At 34.0% G+C, this 21,841-nt stretch overlaps 1 protein-coding gene across 7 annotated transcripts in view; it reads right to left on the bottom strand.

Annotated features, from left to right (window-relative positions):
* Nucleotides 1-21,841, bottom strand: part of LOC108304191 (activating transcription factor 7 interacting protein) — a 126,752-nt gene that overhangs the window by 79,661 nt on the left and 25,250 nt on the right. The window contains exon 1 of one of the 7 annotated variants that reach the window (XM_017528268.2): nucleotides 17,922-21,287. The exons of 5 other annotated variants lie outside the window; for them this stretch is intronic. The gene's annotated coding sequence lies outside the window, so the exon portion shown is untranslated. Of the gene's footprint in view, nucleotides 1-4,481; nucleotides 6,465-17,921; nucleotides 21,288-21,841 lie in introns of those variants that run through there. One more of the 7 variants, XM_017528282.2, reaches the window with a different exon arrangement.

Raw genomic sequence — 21,841 nt, 5'->3', positions numbered from 1 at the left:
CAACCTGATAAAGGGCACCAAGAAAACCCCACATCTATTATACTTAACGGTAGAAGACTGAAATCTTTCACCCTAAGATCAGAACAAGAAGAGATAATCTGCTCTCATCCTTTAGTCAGCATTGAACTAGTTCCAGCCAGGAGAATTAGGCAAAAAAATGAAATACAAATCAAACAACTTTTTTTTTGTTTGTTTTTTGAGACATGGTCTCCCTCTGTCGCCCATGCTGGAGTGCACTGGCACAATCTCGGATCATTGCAGCCTCCACCTCCTGGGTTCAAGCAATTCTCATGCCTCAGCCTCCTGAGGAGCTAGAATTACAGGCATATGCCACCATGCCTGGCTAATTTTCATATTTTTAGTAGAGATGGGGTTTCACCATGTTGGCCAGGCTGGTCTCAAGCTGCCAACCTCAGGTGATCTACCTGCCTCAGCCACCCAAAATGCTGGGATTACAGGCAGAAGCCACCACACACAGCCAAAAGTCATACATCTTTAAAAAAAAAGAACAATTTTTATTTACAGATGAAAAAAATCTCATGTATAGAAAATAGTATGAAATCAACTAAAAATTTATTAGAACTAATAAGAGTTTAACAAGGTTGACTATAAGATTAATATATAAAAATCTATTGTGTTTCTATACCCTTAAAACAAATGATCCAAAAATAAAACAATTCCATTTACAGTAATATCAAAGATAATAAATTTGGCCAAGAAGTATAAAACAATATTCTGAAAACTATAAAATATTGATGAAGAAATTAAAGACATAAATAAATGACACTGCATACTCATGAATCAAAAGACTCACATCCCTAAGATGTCAACATTCTTCAAATTCAGCTTCAGATTCAAAACAATCTCTATCAAAATCCTAGCTATTTTCTTTGCAGACACTGATAAACTGATCCTAAAAATATGAAAATGCAAGGGTCCTAGAACAACCAAAACAATCTTCAAGAAGAAAAATAAACTTGGAGAACTCATACTTTATATTTTTAAAAGTTATTACGAAGCTATAGTAACCCAGAGAGTATGGCACAACTAGCAAAATGACAGACATATCCCAGGATGTATCTTGGAACAGAAATAAACCCTCACTTTTACAGTAAATTATCTTAGATGAGGGTTACAGGAACATTCAATGGGGAAAGAATAGTATTTTAAACAAACAGTGTTGGGAAAACTGGATGGCCACATGCAAAAGAATGAAGTTGGACTTCTATTTCTTGCCATATACAAAAATTAACTCCTATGAATCAAAGACCTAAATTTAAGAGCTAAAACTAAAATGTTAGAAGAAAACAGAGACATAAATCTTCATAAATTTGGAACAGGCAATGGTTTCTTAGATATGACCCAAAGAGAAGCAGCAACAAAAGAAGAAAAAAAAAGTTTAACTGAATTTCACCAAAGTTAAAACTTTCTGTGCTGCAAAGGAAACCACTAAGAAAGTAAAAAGACAATTTACACAATGGACAAAAATATTTGCAAACCATATACCCAATACGAGACTTTGATCTCAAATATGTAAAAACTATTACAATTCAATAATAAAACACCAAATAACCTCGTTTTAAAATGAACAAGGAACTCAAACAGGCATTTCCACAAAAAGGCCTTTATAAGCCAATAGCTCATAGGCGGTAAACATCATTAGTCATCAGCAAAATGCAAGTAAAAACCACAATGAGATAACACTTCACACACACCAGGACAGCTATAATCAATGAGACTAATGAGTGTTGCCAAGGATGTGAAAAAACTGGAACTTTCATACAATGCTAGTGGGATTACGAAAAGGTGCAGCTGTTTGTAAAATAGGCAGTTCCACAATATGTGAAACACAGTGTTATCATACATCATATGACATCATACAACACAGAAATTCCATTCCTAGATATATACCCAAGAGAAATGAAAACATATGTCCACACAAAAACTTGTACACAAATGCTTTATAAAAGCACTACTCATAATGGCCCAAAACTGGAATCAACCTAATTGCCCTGTGACTAATGAACAAATAAAATGTGGTATATCCATACAGTGGAATATCAGTCAGCCATAAAGCGAATTAAGTACTGAATATGCTACTACCTGCATAAACTTTGAAAACACGCTGAGTGATAGCAGCCAGTCATGAAAGGTCACATACTGAATAATTCCATTTACAGTATTCCTCCCCTTATCCAAAGAAGATACATTCTCACAACACAGTGAATGCCTGAAACTGGATAGCACTCAACCTTACATACACTACGTTTTTTCCTATACATACATACATTTAACTTACAAGTTAGGCACAGTAAGAGATTAGCAATAACTAATAATAAAATAGAACAATTGTAACAATATACTGTTCATTGTGTCACAGAAGTATAAGATAGTTCTTACTATAGCAACCTCAGCATATGATTTTTTTTTGTCTTTCCTTTATTATGCCAAAAACTGTAATCTTTTCACTTAAAGGAGGCACTTTATAGCTTCTCTTTGGCATATCCAAATTGCCAGCATCACTACTCTTTCACATCGAGGACTTTATTAAGTAAAGTAAGGGTGACTTTATAACAAACACTGCAATACCACCACAGATCTGATAACCCAGACATGTCCTAAGTGACTAATGGGTAAGTAGCATTTACAGTGTGGATACGCTGGACATACTGGACAAAGGGATGGTTCATGTCCTTGGTAGGACAGAGGAGGTTGGCATGAGATTTCATCACACTACTTAGAACAGTGCCAAATTTAAAACTTATGAATTATTTATTTCTGAAATTTTCCCCTTACTATTATCCCACAGGTGACTACAGAGAACTAAACCACAGAAAATGAAACTGTGGAGAAGGGGGACTACTGTATATGAAATGTCCAGAATAGGCAAATCTATACAGACAGAAAGCAGCTTACCAACAATTGTCTAGGGTTGGAGGGCTTAGGAGAAAATGACGGTTGGCTACTAAAGGTTGTACAGGATTTCCTTATAGGGTAATAAAAACGTTCAAACATTGATTGGGGTGCTTACACAGCTCTGTGAATATGATGAAAACCACTGAATTATACACTTAAACAGGTGAACTGTATGACATGTGAATTGTATTTCAATAAACTTGATATAAAAAAAAAAGAATAGCAGAACTTCAGTTGAGTATTTTTCATTTATTTTTAACCAAAACCCCTTTACTGGGTCACACTTCCAACAAAGACAAAACAGCTATACCAAGATAACTGAGTGTTGGTTTATACTTTACAGGGTTCACATTTTTAAGCCAACAAGCGTATCAGTAATTAAACTGGTGGTAAAAGTGTAAAGTATGTGTAAAATGGCACCAGCCTTGTTCTCTTATGTCCTCATCTTGGATGAGCTCATTACTCTTTTTCCCTGTCCTAAATGGTACATAATTCTACAGTATGCTCATCTTGCAGGATTGCAGTAACGAGCATAACATACTCACGTAAGATATTTGAAAAGAAAAAACAGTACTAAGCATGATACAGGTAAATTCTCCAGGAGCAAATAATAACAAAGTCTTCTACACATAGAAAATGCAATTAACTATCTTTTATCAGAAAGGCTAGAAAGTCATAAGTGAAACAGAAACCTTCTCTTTTATTATAAAACGGTACTATAACCAGAAGGCCTTATATGTAATTAATGATGATAAATGTTTTTAAATGAGGTATACTTCTTGAACTTTCTGAAGTTATATATGGCTTTGTCACACTTTATCAATATTGTTTTTATTCATATGTCGTGTTTTGCTACCATTCTCCATATTTGCCAATGCTCTAAAGGTATCCTTTTAGAAATTTTTTATTATAAATGGACTCTAATACTATATTTATGTATTATTTAATGGAACACTTTGACATTTTTTATTAAGTATCTAGTACAAATTATTACTCTTTCACATTTTAATCTCTGTCAAATCTCAGGAAAAATTAAGACATTTTAAGTGTCCAAAGCTTTGATATTAGAAAACATCTAAAATATGCTGAGATGATGATGGTGTGCTTCTGAGGTCATTTCACAAAAGAACAAAAAAATGAAGTATTCTAGTACAATATTAGTGAACTACGTAGTGTTGGGCACATAGAATACAATTAAGTATTGGCTAGAAGAATGATGCGCTATATACACATAACTGACATCTAAAATAATTCTTACATGAAAAAACTATTCTTTTAGAAAGCAAAGATAATAATCTAGAACATTTTAACAGACTTGTAAACTAGCATGCTGGCATGTTTACATACAAAAAGTAATAAAATATACCCACTTATAAGTTGCCTAACAGAGGCAAAACATAACACCATTAAATTAATCAAATACACAAGAGAGGTATTTTTCAGCCTTTTATAAAGCTTGCTTAGTTTGATTTCTCATTTCGAAAATAAAATGCCCTTTTAAAAGAAATCTACCTTTGCTTCTTACTACATATTGATGAAAACCCTCTTTAAAATAAAAAACATACCCCAAAGGGAGCCCCCTTCAGCCATCTTATCAGTTCTTTCACAGCAACAGAAACTGAAATACAATTTGCATAGTCACTGTGGTTGGCTAATAAAAGCAGTATCATGTAACCAATCAGGAAGACAGAAATTAGGCAGCCATAAGAGAAGAAATTTTAAATCTGCCTGGCAACAGTCTAAAAATAGAAACAATATGCTAGCAGGAATCTTGGAATAGATGCGAATATAAAAGCAAAACTACCAGCAAAAACACTATTTTCTTGGAAAAAATATGTACCTTGCATTTCATCGCCTAAAATATTAACTTGACACCTTTACTTATTAGGTGTCAACTAAAGAAATGAATGTTAAGCTAAACAAACGGGCCACTTTCAAGAAACATGCCATTGTGCATAGTGTGTGTGGGGGGGGGTGGGGGCGTGTATACATCCATACCTATATATTTAAGTGTTTTTCTATTTTCGGGAGAATCATAAAACATTTAAACCATAGTACTAATGCATTCAAGACTCTCTAAAATCTCAAATTCTAAAGAGCACTGTATTTTTCCTAGCACTTTTTTCTGCAATTTTATGACTCAATCAGATTTGTTGATTAAAAAAAAAAAAACTGTTTAATATGTACTAAAAATACAAAGCTTAAATAAATTACCAAAGCAGACTTCAAAATAAAGTAGGAAGTATTCCTTAATTATTTTTAACACAAACTTCTTTCCACAATGGTAGTATCTTATACACAGTAGGCATTCAATAATTATTTTCTCGATTAAGTTAAAATAATTTCTATCAGTTAGAAAAACAAATTATCTTATGATCATGTCAAGTAAAAGTTAAACATGCACGTAAATAATCTGTACAACACTGCTATTTTTGATTTTTCAATTTTGCCTAAAGTGGAGCAATGTTAAAGTTGACAATGCTTGAAATTTCTTTTACCCAGATAACAGAATGCATTTCATAATTCTACCTTTCCAACCTAATAATGCTTAATAGGCATGTCTCTCTGTACAATACAAATTTACTTTGGAGTGGATTTTAATTCCTAAAGATGGCAAACAATGTATAGTCTAACATAACAACATGAAGAGGATTGCAGGTCAGTAGGAAATCACCAAACCAAACCAATCCAAAAAATAAATAAATAAGAGAAAACAAAAAGAAAAAAACACCTTTTAATTTCAAGAATTTAAATTATAGCTGCTGAAATGAATGGCTGGTTTGACAGCCAAGTCATGTTAAAACCAATATTATTTATTAAAGTACATGTTCTATGCATTTCTTATATGAAACCCTCTAGTAGTGTGTTTTGATGAAATGAAAAGTTAATTTTAAAATGTTTTCTTTGGTCACTACTTGTTATCTAAAATGTAAAATGAATTCATATATTTGACACTATGAAAGCCTAAACACTTACTATAAAAATTATATGTAAGGGACTTATTTTAATCGTGAAATAACAATTAGAAACAATCCCTTTAAAACATATAGGATCACAGAACCATTTTAAATAACAAAAGCTCCATTGAAGGAAGGGTAAAAATTAAATGAGCAATCCATTGATGACTGATACTCTTTTTAACCAAATATTTAACAGTGGTTAGATTTTAAAATTAAGTTTAACCAAGCTTTTGAAAACATAAATACTGTTATTTTAAACATTGGTCTACATGAAAAGTAGCTTAGCTTATTTTACTTATTCTTTTTAATGTTACATTCACATGCAACAGATATCCAAAATTTGGCCACAATAATATCTAAAATATCTTAATATAAATTCTGTTTACTTATACTATTATCCTCATTGCAATGGAAAGCATTATTAACAAATCTGAGTCACAATTAGTGGAAGAGAGTGTCACAAATTATCCAATTTTATTAATGAAGCACTACAGGCCAGGTGCGGTGGCTCTCACCTGTAACCCCAGCACTTTGGGAGGATAAGGCAGGCAGATCACTTGAGGTCAGAACTTTGAGACCAGCCTGGCCAACATGGCAAAACCCCTACTCTACTAAAAATACAACAATTAGCCAGGCTTGGTGGCAGACCCCTGCGGTCCCAGCTACTCAGGAGGCTGAGGCAGGAGAATCGCTTGAACCCAGGAGGCTGAGGTTGCAGTGACCTGAGATCCTGCCACTGCACTCTGCCTGGGCAAAAGACCGAGACTCTGTCTCAAAAAATTAAAAAATAACGCATTATAAGTGAGAAAATTTAATAATCCCAGATATCAAACATTACTTTAAATATAAGTCTTGGTATTTCATATTTTCTTTATTAAATTAGTTTTAATGTTTTAAAAACAATTTTTGCTTATGCTGGCCAGTTTTGTTTCAAGAAAAGCAGGAATGCATGATGCCTGCAAAACATTATTCAAAGCAGTTACACATCACATACCAATACAAATTTGGGGGAAACTGAATAATCAAGGCACCTTAGAACAATTAGTACAGCAACCAAAATGCCTTACAATAATTTAGAGAGTTCCAGGAACTTCACCCTGAATCTCTATCTTTTTTCCCTTCTCTTATCCCTACCCTACTAAAAATCCACAGGAGTTTAAAGTGGCAGCTGAGATGTCTCGGTGCAGTAGCTCACGCCTGTAATCCCAATACTTTGGGAGGCTGAGGTGGGAAAACTGCTTGAGGCCAGGAGTTCAAGATGAGCCTAGAAAACATAGTGAGACCCTGTATCTACAAAAAAATTAAAAACCTTAGCAGAGCGTGGTGGTGCACACCTGTGGTCCCGGCTACTCAGGAGGCTGAGATGGGAGAATCTCTTGAGCCTGGGAGGTCAAAGTCATGGTGAGCTGTGATTGTGCCACTGCACTTCAGCCTGGGCCACAGAGTAAGAGATGCTATCATAAAAAAAAAAAAAAAAAAAAAAAAAAAAAAAAAAAAAAAAAAAAAAAAAAAAAGATAATGATGAAAGAAAAAAGACCTTTAATCCTCTTCCATATTATGGAGAAAATTCAAATTCCTCTTTGTACCAAATATTTACCTTCTATAGTAGAGCAAGATTGCTGGTTATCCCTCCTTGTAGATCTAATTAAAATTATTTTTATCACAACTTTTCCAGCCAATTCTATTTATAAATCTACATCTTCCTTCAGTTAAACCTTTCAAAGAAACTTACACTTTTGATAGCAAGATCTGTACTACTGGGCCTACAACAAAGAATGAACCAGCACATCCTCTGCAGCAAAAGAGAAAATAACATTTCCACTCTAAATTTTTCCTAGCAACAATGCCTAAGAATACAATCTACTTGTTTCTGGCAAATGTTGGCAAAACTTAAGTTTCATAGGCTGGGCTGTTAAAAGCTATTAACAAAAGTTTAACATATTTTAAGAAAGCACAGAGTTCTTCATCTGAAACCAAGAATTACCATTTAGTTTCGTCTTTTAGAACTTGAAAAAATCTGTAGAGTTCTGACCAAAAATACTATACTTTGGAAACTCTCTTGACCTTCTAATCACCGTATCAAATAAGCCAATGTTCTCCATCCCGTCTACAAATATACTGACTGATCCCCACAATCTTCTGCTCTCAGCTAAACTTGTTCATACAAGTTGTGCTTGTTACTAAACTTAGTTGTACATTTTTTAAATAAATTACAGAATAAAATTAAATTTTGTGTAAACTGATGAAATAGTGCAAAAAAAGAAAGTTGTGAAATATGTAAGAGAGACCAATGTCTGCATACACACACACATACACACACACACACACAATCAGGGTATGACAGACCTTAGGCAAATCATTTAATGTCCTTTAGGTCTAAAACTTTCCATCTGAAATATAAGGAAATTAAATCAGAAGACCTTAAATGACCTTTCAGGTTTTTTTGCCAATAACATTTTAATAAATTGTACTTTAAAATGTACTGTTGCAATAATAAAGATAGGTTGATTTACTCATGTGTTCAATATTCATCAAATGCCTACATGGTCATGATTACAGGACAGTTTTTAAGCCACTCTAAAAAAATGATGTGATTAAAAGTACAAGAAAATAATCTAATAAAGTGTCCCTGAGTGTACATTTTAATGTAAATGTGGAAGAGAAATACAGCAGTAGTACAATGTATGGATATTTTTCTACACGTATCACCATGAAAATTAGGAGAAGTTCTCTTGTTTTCATGAACTGCCATGTCTTCATTACAGACTGTTTAGTCCTTAAAAAAAAAAAAAAAAAAAAAAGCTTCCAAATGTGTAATTACAAAGAAGTTGCCCATATTGTCTTCCTGATAGGGTTAGTATTACCAATGTTTATGAGCCAGATTTCTGAAAACTGACTCTGCATTTAAAAAAAAAAAAAAATCACTCAAATCCAAGTGGGATGGGAAAAATAGAATATGCCTTTCTTTCCTATCTCAATTTCAATTGCACTTCTGCTCATAACCCTATTTATAATTCAGTTATAGCCACAAGACTTCACAAGTAGTTGCTAAGCAACAGCAGCATGCTGAGTTCAGGGCTATTGGAAATCTGGCTCTCTGCCACATGAAAATATTTAACTGAGCCTAGAGCCTCCAGAATTTAAAAAAATAAAAAGGAGGAGGAGGAGAGAGAGAAGGGGAGAGAAAAAGTCCAAGAAAATTCAGTGATAAATGCAGTAAGCCAAGTACATATAACTAAGCTCTTTTTGAGGGTTCACAAATTCAAATCAAGGACCTTATTTTGGCATTTCCAAATACCATATTTCTCTTCTAAATTTTTAATCATCTTTTCTAATGTTGACATAAAGAGTCTGAAGCCATTTGACTGGTAAACAGAAAAAAATTCGATCAGCCACCTCACTGTTAACAGCTTAACAATCAAATCAATAAGTATACTGTGCAAAGAACAGTGCTTAAACAGACCAGAAGAGCAGTTTGTGGGGCCTGATTGTGACTATGTTAGATCATTAAGGCCAGGAAACAAGAACTATATATTTTCTTCAAATTCATTTATCCCCATATTCCTGGTTAACTTCTAGGAGACAAAAATCAACATTTCTACCCCAAACTTCACTGCTTTTCCATTTTAAACACCTCTAATAAAATTTTTAAAGCATATTAGGAAATTCATTGACAACCTAAAATGGGCAAAAATTAAATTAACTCATTTCTCAACAGGAATTGAAAAGACACTAAATGTTTCAACATTCATTCACTGATAAAAATTAAGTACTGATATAAATAAAAATTAAGAACATAAAAACCATTCCTTAAGCTCATATAGATCACTTCAAGCTAACAAGAAATTCCGTAAAACACCACAGACATTTCTCTTAAACACAAGAAAACACCACAGTAATAAAATACCACAGACATTTCTCTTACACACAAAAACAAAGGGTATGATACTATATTCAATACGTTGTGAAAATCTTGAGCAAGGCAGTAAAAGCTCAAACAGAAGTCAGAAGATACAATGAAGAAAACATTCAGGTCAGTTGCAGTGGCTTATGACTGTAATCCTAGCACTTTGGAAGGTAGAGGTGGGTGGATCACCTAAGCTCAGAAGTTCAAGACCAGCCTGGGCAACATGGCAAAACCCCGTCTCTACTAAAAATACAAAACAGCCAGGTGTGATAGAATCCTAGCTACTCAGGAAGCCAAGGCAGGAGAATCCCTTGAACCCTGGAGGCGGATATTGCAGTAAGCCAACATCCTGACAGAGGGAGACTCTGTCTCAAAAAAAAAAAAAAAAAAAAAAAAAAAAACACAAAAAAAAAAAAAAAAAAAAAAAAAAAAAAAAAAGCTGGGCTTGGTGGCTCACGCCTGTAATCCCAGCACTTTGGGAGGCCAAGGAGGGTGGATCACGAGGTCAAGAGATCGAAACCATCCTGGCCAACACGGTGAAACCCAGTATCTACTACAAATACAAAAAAATTAGCCAGGCATGGTGGCATGCGCCTGTGATCCCAGCTGCTCGGGAGGCTGAGGTGGAAGAAACGCTTGAATCCAGAAGGCGGAGGTTGCAGTGAGCCAAGATTACACCACCGCACTCCAGCCGGGTAACAGGTTAAGACTCCATCTCAAAAAAAAAAAAAAATCAGAATGGCAAGAAAAATGTATCTAGAAACACTTAGGAGAAATTGTGAAATATTAGCGCTATCTTATGAAATATTAGATATTTAGAGTTAAGACTCAATGTGAAAAAAAAAAATCAGTTCTTCCTGGATAAAATTAATTACAAGTATTGTCAGAGATGTGACTACAGAAAGAAAATGAGATTCTTTTTTTTCTTTTGTCGCCCAGGCTGGAGTGCAGTTTTGTGATGTTGGCTCACTGCAACCTCCATCTCCTGGGTTCAAGCAATTCTCCTGCCTCAGCCGCCTGAGTAGCTGGGACTACAGGCGCCTGCCACCACACCCAGTTAATTTTTGTACTTTTAGTAGAGTCAGGGTTTCACCATATTGGCCAGACTGGTCTCCAACTCCTGTCCTTGTGATCCAACTGCCTCAGCCTCCCAAAGTGCTGGGATTACAGGTGTAAGCCACAGCGCCCCACCCAAAAAAAGGAGAATTTTAAAAAGTAACTATATCCGGCATGGTGGCTCACGCCTGTAATCCTAACACTTTGGAAAGCTGGAACAAGAGGAATGCTTGAGCCCAGGAATTCAAGACCAGCCTGGGGCAACATAGCAAGACCCCATCTCAAGAAAAAATTTAAAAATTAGACAGGTGTAATGACACTTGGCTGTGGCCCCAGCTACCTGGTAGGCTGTGGTGAATTACTTGAGCCCAGGAAGTCGAGGCTGCAGTGAAGGTAAAACCAGCACTGTGGGAGGCCAAGGTGGGCGGATCATGAGGTTAGGAGTTCAAGACCAGGCTGGCCAACATGGTGAAACCCAGTCTCTACTAAAAATACAAAAATTAGCTGGCTGTGGTGGCGGGTGCCTGTAATTCCAGCTACTCGGATTTAGACAGGAGAATCGCTTGAATCCTGGAGGCGGAGGTTGCAATGAGCCAAGACCGCATCATGGCACTCCAGCCTGGGTGACAGAGTGAGACTCTATATCAAAAAAAAAAAAAAAAAAAAAAAAAAAAAAACCTGTACGTGAAAAAATGCTAAAAACAGGAAAAAAAATTGAAAATAAAAAGTAATGAAGAATGTTTGCCCTCTCAGATGTGACAGCATATAATAAAACATTATCTTAAGTATCAAAATATGAGTACAACAGAATAATTATCCAAAAGACAGACACAAACAATAAAAAATGTAACTATGATAGAGAAGCATCACAAATAAGGAAGAAGGGCCAGGAGTGGTGGCTCATAACTGTAATCTCAGCAATTTGGGAGACTGAGACAGGCAGATCACCTGAGGTCAGGAGTTTGAGACCAGGCTGGCCAACATGGCGAAAACCCATCTCTACTAAAAATACAAAAATTAGCCGGGCATGGTGGTGGAGACCTGTAATCCCAGCTACTCAGGAATCTGAGGCAGGAGAATCTCTTGAACCCAGGAAGTGGATGCTGCAGTTAGCTGAGATCACGCGACTGTACTCCAGCTTGGGCGACAGAGAAAGACTCTGTCTCAAACAAAAACAAAATGAAACAAATAAGGAAGACATAGATTTTGAAATAAATGGTTGAAAATGGATCAAAATAGCAGTTACGCGCAACAGCAAAGAGACTAGATAAAAAAATAATAGAAATATTCAAAAGCACAGAAGGTACTACAAGTAACCACAAGTCATGAGAGATACTTGAAAAAATGTCATTGTGATATCTGTATCCAGAATAAAAAAGAAAGCCTCTTAGTGAATAAAAAAGACAAACAGTTGAGATAAAAAATAAAGAAACATGAACAGGCAATTCATAAAACAACGTATACAAGAAAAGACATTCAACCTCACTAATAATCAAGGAAAGACAAAACAAAAAGAGAAAATACATTTTTAAACATCAAATTGGCAACTATTTGTGCTCAGCATTAATATACAGAAGTGTTCTTATGTATCACAACTAGAAGAGTTAACTGTCACATTCATTTTTAAGGACAAATAAGCAGGAACTGTTCATCATTTTGACACACCAAACGCCCTTTAAGGTATCAATATACCAATGTACCAGCATGTTTTACAAAGGAATGAATATATCAAGATGCCTGCTGCTACACTATCATAGCAAATACAAAAATAAAACCCTTAATATCCCAGGTATTAAAAATATATATCTGAGAAATATTATCAAGCATACCAAAAAAACAGTTGCAGAACTCTTAGTAATTAATAGTGCAAATACTAGCATCAAACATACCTTTTAAAATATTAATCCTATTATTTCCCGGTTATCTATGGAAAATATATATCTCCTCCATGCCTCAGTATCCTCATCTATGAAACTGAAATGTCTGTCTTCATAGAAATGTTACGGGAATTAAATAACATAATAAATAGAAAGTACTTAGATACTGTATGTAAGCAGTCAATAAATGTTTCCCGTTTTCATGCCGTCATATTTTTAAACACACACACAAATCTAAACATGTATACAGGCATGCAAATGTTATTTTAAAGAAGAATAAATGTCAAACTAAAGTACCTCATTTTATCACAGAGATAAGGAGATACAAATACAGACTTTCAATTTAGACCTGATATGCCAGTATGAATCATTACATGAAAATACATTCATGTAATTGGTATTTGAACAGTTCAGTTCCTCAGATATTCTCTCTTCCATGCTAGTGCTAAGTCAGGACAGCAGTGACATTTGTGAATGCAGCTAGAGTAAGAGTAGTAACTTATACAGACACTGCCCCAGGAGAGACAGGGAGGCCACCATCCAAAAGACAAATTACCATCATATCCCATGTGCAGCAAGTACTACTTCCCCACCACTCACAATCACTTGAACCATCAGCATCCAGCCAAAGTAAAACAGGAAATCCCAAATACAGAATACATTTGAGAATTAAAAAAAAAAAAAAGGTCAGATGCCAAACCCCACAAAAAACACTATCTAATAATTAGTAGGAGAATAAACAGAAGACATTTAAAAATAGTATATTAAAAATCACCTAAGTGTATGAGATGCTATTCCACCCACAAGAACAACAAACACATAAGAAATATACCCAGAAGCAAGAACTTTCACTTGTTTCTAAAAAAAGAAACAAGAAAAAAAGGAGAAAAATAAATTTTTGGTTTTTTTTAAATCAGCAAAGCTGAAAAAATATACAAGTTTTCCAATAATAAAGGCCTACTGAATCCCAAAACAGAGTAAATTAAAACAAGCAAAATAAAGCTTTTGACACCTAGTCATACTGCAGTAAGATTTCAGAAAATCATTATGGGGAAATACTAATAACTTAGAGTATCATTTAACTACAGAAGAGAAAGAATTAAACTGGCATCAGACTTGTCATCAGCAATACTGAAAGCTAAAAAAAAAAAAAATACCCTCAAAATTCATGGGAAAAGTTATTTTCACCATGAAATTCTATAGCCAGCTAAGCTAGTAATCAGCAAGAGAGAGGAAATAAACATATTACTTCTGAGAAAAGACAGAAAGCAGAACCTTGCAAAAATGATTATATATAAATATAAGACAAGGCAGCAGAAGACCCTATGAAGGAATTCAGATAAGGAAATTAGCAAAGCTCCAAAAAACAAGTAAAACTCATGAGCAGGCTGAAATAAGTGAGGGTCAACCATCTTTAAAATAAATAACGTTGTTTATCCGAGACAACTGCAATACATAAGTTAACAAATTAATAGATTGCAGAATATGGGGCAAAAATAAAGAAAATTATCAATCAGGGAAAAGCCTGGTGGGTTTCAAGCTATGTAAAACAACAAAAATATAATTAGATATGCACTATAAACAAGAGACACACCTTAGAATAACAGCATAGAAAGGTTGAAATTGAAGGATAGAAAATGATACGCTAGGCAAATGGTATACCCAACTAAAAAAAAGGTTAGGCATACATATAAAACCTACATATGACATATTAAAAAAAAAAAAATTCAATTTGAAAGTCAAATAACAGAACAAAAAAAATATGTTCTATTGACAAAACAGGTTTTTATCACGAAGAAACTAAGAAATTCACAATCAGAGCTAAATCTATGAAAACAAAAGTAATAAGGAATGAACATCCCATTAACATGCCAGAAAAACAGAAAATTAAGTAGAACTTTATACCAAATAAACCCAAAATATAAATTTTTCACAAATACAACGTATATTAATACTGTCCATGTATATGGTGACAAGAAAAAAAAAAAAAAATCACACAAAGCTATAGTCTCTAGTCATAATATAACAAACATACCAACAAGATAAAAAAATTATTTTCTTATAAATTTAAAAAAAAACTTTTAGGAGGAAATCAGTGATAAAATAACAACAACAAAATACTAACAGAATAGGGAACACACTAACAACCTAGGGAAATCAGCTAAAATGATACTCAAATTAAATGTGAGCCTTAAATGCATATATTAACAAAAAAACACAAACTCAAAAACATTAATAAAGGCAAAAAGGTATAATTGCAAAGCATGAATTACAATAAAAGGAGAAAATTATCAGAGAAAACAAAAGAGCAAGCAATCAATGAATCAAAAGCCAGTTCTTTCAAAAGACTATTAAGATGGAAAACCTTGCAAGAAGACAGAGACAAAGCATAATAAACATAAAGAACCATATAAGAAATTATTAAGGAAACATAAATATAAGGTAATATAATTGTTTCCAATATTAAAATATATTAAAGGTTATCAATGAATATAGGTATTGAGGAAAGACTGAGGTATTTTAACACAAACTCAAAAAATCCAACAGCTCAAGGTAGCTGCCAAAAATGCTAATGCAAAGTTAAACTACAGAACAAATAGCCAAGGAGAAGGGAAAAATTTTTAGAGTATTATGTTTGGTTCTGAGCATCACAGATAAAGAGGGACTTTTAACAACTGTGAGACAAACAACAGGATGACCACGCTAAAGAATGCTCTGGAACGGTATGTTGTATGAGGAAATTTTGGGGGGAACATGGAGGATTATTTAGCCTAGAAAACATAAGAAAATTTTAATGAGCTTTCTTTAAATAGTCCACATTCGTCATGTAAAAGAGATACAAGAGAAAGAGAGCTACCGACAGACACAAAGTGCGGTCTTTATTTATTTTAAAAATAAAAATAATGAAAAACAACTTCATCTCAAAATCAACAAATATTAACTTGTTTGGATGCCCAACAAAAGAAGGAACTGCCTTATGAAATCAGAGACTCTCCCTTCTGTCATTAAAAATGTTGAAGCATAAACTACCTGTCAGAAATATCAAACGGTAGGTTCCTGTGCAAAGTACAATATTAGAAACTACCTGACCACTTAGGTTCATTTCATTTTGAAAATTTTGAGATTCTACATTGCTTGCATTTTGTTTCTTAAGAGGAACACAAACACTTAGGAACTAAATTTTTATACTTCAAATATTTGATCATTCACACTCAACTTCAATAGTCTCAAAAACTATATACCTTTATCCTCATGACTTTTTTGTTTTTTTGTTTGTTTGTTTGTTTTTGAGATGGAGTTTCACTCTTGTTGCCCAAGCTGTAGCACAATGGCATGATCTCAGCTCACTGCAACTTCCACTTCCCAGGTTCAAGAGATTCTCCTGCCTCAGTCTTCCCAGTAGCTGGGATTACAGGCGTGCACCACCACATCTGACTAATTTTTTGTATTTTTAGTAGAAACAGGGTTTCACCATGTTAGCCAGCTAGTCTCGAACTCCTGACCTCAGGTGATCCCCTAGCCTTGGCCTCCCAAAGTGTTGGGATTACAGGCATGAGCCACCACGCCCAGCCATCCTCATGACTTTTATCTTTGTTTTACACACTTCTTTCTTTGGTTATTTGTCTATATACAAAATACAACTCTGTCCTACTTTCCCTCATCTTTCTTTGCTATGACCTCCAACCCTAACAGCATTCAATAAATTCCTATTTTTGTCTATCAATTCTTTCTCTTTGTCTGTAAAAACTAGCCCATCTTAACTACCTTCCTAGCCCAACATTCCCCTAACCAATACAACAGCTCAAGAGAAGTCTGAAAAACTTTTTCCTAGTATTTCAGATGTGTATGTCTTCCACACGGAGAAGCATGACCTTCTCCCCACCCAACCTCAAACACATTAATCAAAATTGATTTCTGGCTACTATCACCATTCTGTCAATTATAGTAAAATTGTTTACTAAGATGAAACACACACAAAAACATGTTACGTTTCTATACTTTAATAAAATACGTAAGATTTTTTTTTAATCCAAACAACACTGTCAAAAGGCAACAGGTAATGAACAATTCCTGCCCCTGAAACATGAATGTGGCTTCTATTACAGCTGGCCCCCAGTTTTAAAGTATACAACCATGTAGCAATAAATGACCACACTTTCAGAAACTAGAGAACTGGAAGTCCCACCTAAAGTAACACTTTATGGTTACAGAAAGAGCCTGCTGCTTGACTTCTAAAGAGGGAGGCAAAGAGCAGAGAGCTGCCTAACATAATTCCTTTCTCTAAGCTAACCTTACTACCACTCTTCACTTTACTCTGCTACTCAACTCTTCACACCTATCCTCCAAAAATTATTACAATCAGTAATATATCTCTGGCCATACTAATATGAATGAACACATATACTGGCATTTCTTTATAAGCATATACCTTCATATCTTTATAGCAATGGCAATAATATTCTTTATTTTTATTTCAATGGGATTTTGTATTTCTATATATAATATTTCAAGCATAAGAAAAAAAATAACAAATGACTATGTTCTTTCAACCCAGGTTAAGAAATATTAAATTTGATGGAATTCTTAATTAATACATTCATTTTAGACTTTTTTAAATTCACTTTATTAAAATAGTAATAAATTTAAATATGGAGAAATGGAAAGAATAAAGGTAGAAGTAGAAAACTAGACCAAGTTTATGTATAAACATACATCATCTGTATGTCAATAAGCCATATTTGAAAACACAAGCACTCTATTTGTAAAGGTGAATTCAAGGTGGTAAATTTAAACTAAAACTTTATACTTAAGTGAGGTTACAAAATGTCATCTCTCTGCATGTACCAGTTGGTGTCACTACAACTGAGAATATAGTAACAGACTATAACGAAAAGCGATCTAAAACTGATTTCTATGTAATATGAACATATTGTATGCATGAGTAATAGTCATATATGAAGTCCACTGTTAGTTCATTTCAATTCAAATGTGAAGGAATTTTGAGAAGATGGAAATTACATTAAAAAAAATACCAAATCCAAATATGGCATTCAAAATCTCCTGAATATTAACATTAAATGATCTATCAATCCTGTTTTCATCAGAACTAAAAACAAACAAATATTTTTAAAACTTCTCAATGGCGAGAGAAAAATATAAAGCCTAGGGGGTAGGTGTCACAGAAAAAGGACCTGAATCTCTTACCTGTGGGCAGCTTGACACTGTGAAAAGGACTTCCTCTTCTGTAAACCACTGCTACTTAGTTCATTTGTATAAACATTAAAAGCTAATGCAGACTTCTAGGTCAGCCTTCTTGAGTCTAAATTTCTTGTTTGGTTCATATTCATTAAAAAAAAAAAAAAAAGAATACAGTAGGTTGGCTACATATTAAAATTCCTTTCAAACAGTGGTTCACATCTGTTGTGTAGTTTGTGCAGCAAACATCCCATTTACCACAAAAGCCAAAAAACGTCAGACAATGTCAATGAAGCTCACAGAACACACAGAGCACATCTTCAAAATGACTATTTCAAGTGAAAATGCCTAGAATCAGAATTCTTTGTACTGCTTTCTATGCTGCCAACTATTAGGTCTGCAGCAACTGTGTGCAGTTAAGTACCTCCCACATATTACCCAATACTATCAATAGGCATAAATCTATAAAAGAACTAAAAGCTTAAAAGGCTTATATTCTCACTATTTCACATATTCACTGTCAATTGTGGTCTCACTACTCCTATTCTAATATATAAACTCTGTTCTTTCAGTCCAAAAGGCTGAATTCTTATACATTACAAACAGAAAATCCATGACACATTTTATTTGCTGCCCTAGCACAGCCAGACTGCAGTTACAGCTAGCTGGCGCCAGTAAGAACAATTTACATAAAGCAGTCCTCATTTCATGACCAAACTAAAGGAGAGTACTGCTGAGTAAACCCTCCCCATTTGTTCCCCAACATGTACTGACTGGTTCTAGAATATATCTAGTTATCTACTTACTAATATAATTCAAATCCAGGTAATAAAATAAAACCAATTTATAATTCTTATATAAATGAAATTCCACCCCCACCACACAAAAAATATTTTTTACTCCCAGAGATATTCAAAAGCCTTAGCTTACTTATGGCACAGACTACATAAATTTAATAGTTGCTCTTTAACAATCATTAAAAATACAAATTATAATTCATATTACCTAAAAGCTATCCTCATTCTACTCTACAACTATCTTTCAAATTTTAACTAATCAATTAAATAGTAAACATTATTAAGTAGATTTGCTCTTAGAAGTGCACTGTTTAACATTTCACTAAATAATAAGAATTGTGCACCTTCAGATATCACTATTATGATGGGTTAAATAATTCAACACATTTACCACTAGTTAAATGTGCACCAAAGCATGTGCTCAGTATCAAAACTCAGGCATATTAAATTACAAATGTCTTCACAAGAACATATTCTGTCTGTGCCACATTCTTCTCAAACCTATATCATTCATGTATTGTTTTTATTGGCCAGATCTGACAGGGCAAGAGTGGAGTCATTATCTATGAGGCCCTTTTCTTATTTATTTTTTTATTTTTGTTAATTTATGACCTTAAAATATATAATTCTACTCCACTACCATTTTCGTTAGGGCTAAAGATATATTAAATTTCATTTTCAAATAACAATCCAGAAACTAGTTTAGTCCCACATCTAAAATAATAAAATGAAAAGTACTTAAAATGTTAACTAGGCATTACCCAAAATATTTTCCATATTTTTAAATCTCATTTTCAGCTGTCTTAAAACATACTTCTTCAGTTACCCCTATCACATAAAAAAGATAATGGGGCTATAAATGACAGGGCTCATAAAGTTATCATTTATCAATAGCAAATGGTAGACTTATGTGAACAATCAAAAATATTACCTAGGTTATCGATGATAAATTTCCTCAAACAACTATATTCTCTTCTCAGGATCTATGACCCACCAACAGCAGATAAAGTGATATGAACAAATACAATGATGTAATTTCATGCGGTGTACACCACATAAATTAACTCTTGGTTCAAGGAAAGGTCTTATATCAAAAGAGCTTTCTAAGTACCAAATACTCATCATAAAATATGATGAGAAAAAAAAGTTAGAAATCATCTAAGTATTGAGAACAGAATCTATAAAAGGAAAAAAAAGATGAGTACCCAATGTTTAACTAAAAGAATTATAAAATTTAAAAAATAATAAAGTAAAAACAGAAATCACGTATTATATTCCTTACAGTTTTAATTTTGCTCTTCCTACTTGTATCATGCATCCAACCATGAATAAAAGTACTTGAAAATCAAAAGACCTAAAATCATTTAGTCCAATATAAAACATAATGTAAATAACAAGGATGTAAATATTTTTAATCCAAATAAGCTAATTACTTGACAGTGAATTAATCAAAAGAAGCTGAAAATCTCCACAACATGCTTACTAAAAGTACTAAAAATGGCAGCTGTTGATCTAGCTCACTGCTCAAATGAATAGCAGTAAAAACTGGTGTTTTATTTTCAACCCACTATAGATCAATGCTATTACAAAATAATGATGGTAATAAATTACTTGAAAAACAAAATTAAAAAGAAAGGCATACAAAATATGAGTCTTAGTTTTGACTCAACTGACATAAAATTACATTATAAGCTCGATGTAAAAGTTTCTATAAACTCTCAATTTCAGTTCTTATCTCACAGAGGACCAGAAACAAATCGTTCTCAGACTGATCACAGGCCACATTGAATAGCACTCATCTAGCTCTTAGATACCCATTCTACCCTACCCCACAGCATTCACAATCCCTAAGTATTTGCACCTTCTCCCATATTTATTGTCTGTGTTTTCTTACTCCCTCCACAAATGTAAACTCCATGAAGGAGAGCAGGGATCTTATATGCTAGCATCAAACAGTACCTGGCAAATAATAGGTGCATAATACATACCTGTTAACATCTGTTGAGTAATTGATGAATTCACAGTCTGTTTTCATTTTCATTTTACCATGCTGCCTTTGCACAAGTAAGAATTCTTATTTCGTCCCTTCTGACCTCTTCAAAGTCTTCACTTTGAGATTCTAAACAACCTACTTTCTGACATTTTTACTGCAAATCAGCCAGGCCCCTAAAAATGCCCTTTCCTTAAAGATCCTTTTCTAAAATACCCAGTAGACCAGATTTCTCCCAACTCCATTCTTCCTGAAATAATGATTTTAAAAAGAAATAAAAAAGATCTGTGCTAAAGGGAATCTTGCGAAGAAAATGCAACCAATATTTAACCAATTTGTGCTATACTTCACTAGTCACTTTATATTTGTTATCCTCATTTAAACCCCAATATTTGTTCTTTATGATAAACATTATCCCCATTTTAGAAACAAGAAAAGCTGAGGTTCTGAAAATAAGTTACTTGCTTCATTCCATAAAAATACGTAAACTTGGCCAGGCACAGTGGCTCATGCCTATAATCCCAAAACTTTGGGAGGCTGAGGCAGGCCGATCACCTGAGGTCAGGAGTTCGACATCAGCCTAGCCAAAATGGTGAAACCCCAACGCCACTAAAAATGGAAAAATTAGCTGGACGTAGTGGTGTGCACCTGTAATCCCAGCTACTCGGGAGACTGAGGCAGGAGAATTGCTTGAACCTAGGAGACGGAGGTTGCCATGAGCCAACACAGTGCCACTGCACTCTGGGTGACAAAGTAAGACTCCATCTCAAAAAAAAAAAAAAAAACCGTAAGACTTACTGAGCACATAACCATAAATAGGTAACATACTGTGAGCACTATATATTCATTTTTCATATAATCTCTCTCTAACTAGTGAGAAGAACATGGAACACTTAACTCTGACTCAAAGTTGGTGTTCTTCTAAGGACTCCTCTCATATAATGATCAGGGATGACACAAAGGGGTTAAATAATTTATCCAAAACTACACAATTACTCAATAACAGTACCAGAGCAGAAATAATATCTTCCTAACTTCTCTACTAATGTTTTCCACTATGTATGCCATGGTACAGGTACTTCTATATCCAACAAAGGGATATGGCAGGTCAGATAGTTCTACTGGCAGTTGACTATCTATAT

The sequence above is a fragment of the Cebus imitator genome, unplaced genomic scaffold (genome assembly GCF_001604975.1).
Source record: "Cebus imitator isolate Cc_AM_T3 unplaced genomic scaffold, Cebus_imitator-1.0 Scaffold2, whole genome shotgun sequence".
NCBI classification, from domain to species: Eukaryota; Metazoa; Chordata; class Mammalia; order Primates; family Cebidae; genus Cebus; species Cebus imitator.
The sequence above is the reverse complement of the archived record's forward strand: the minus strand, read 5'-3'. Positions and strand labels throughout refer to the sequence as shown.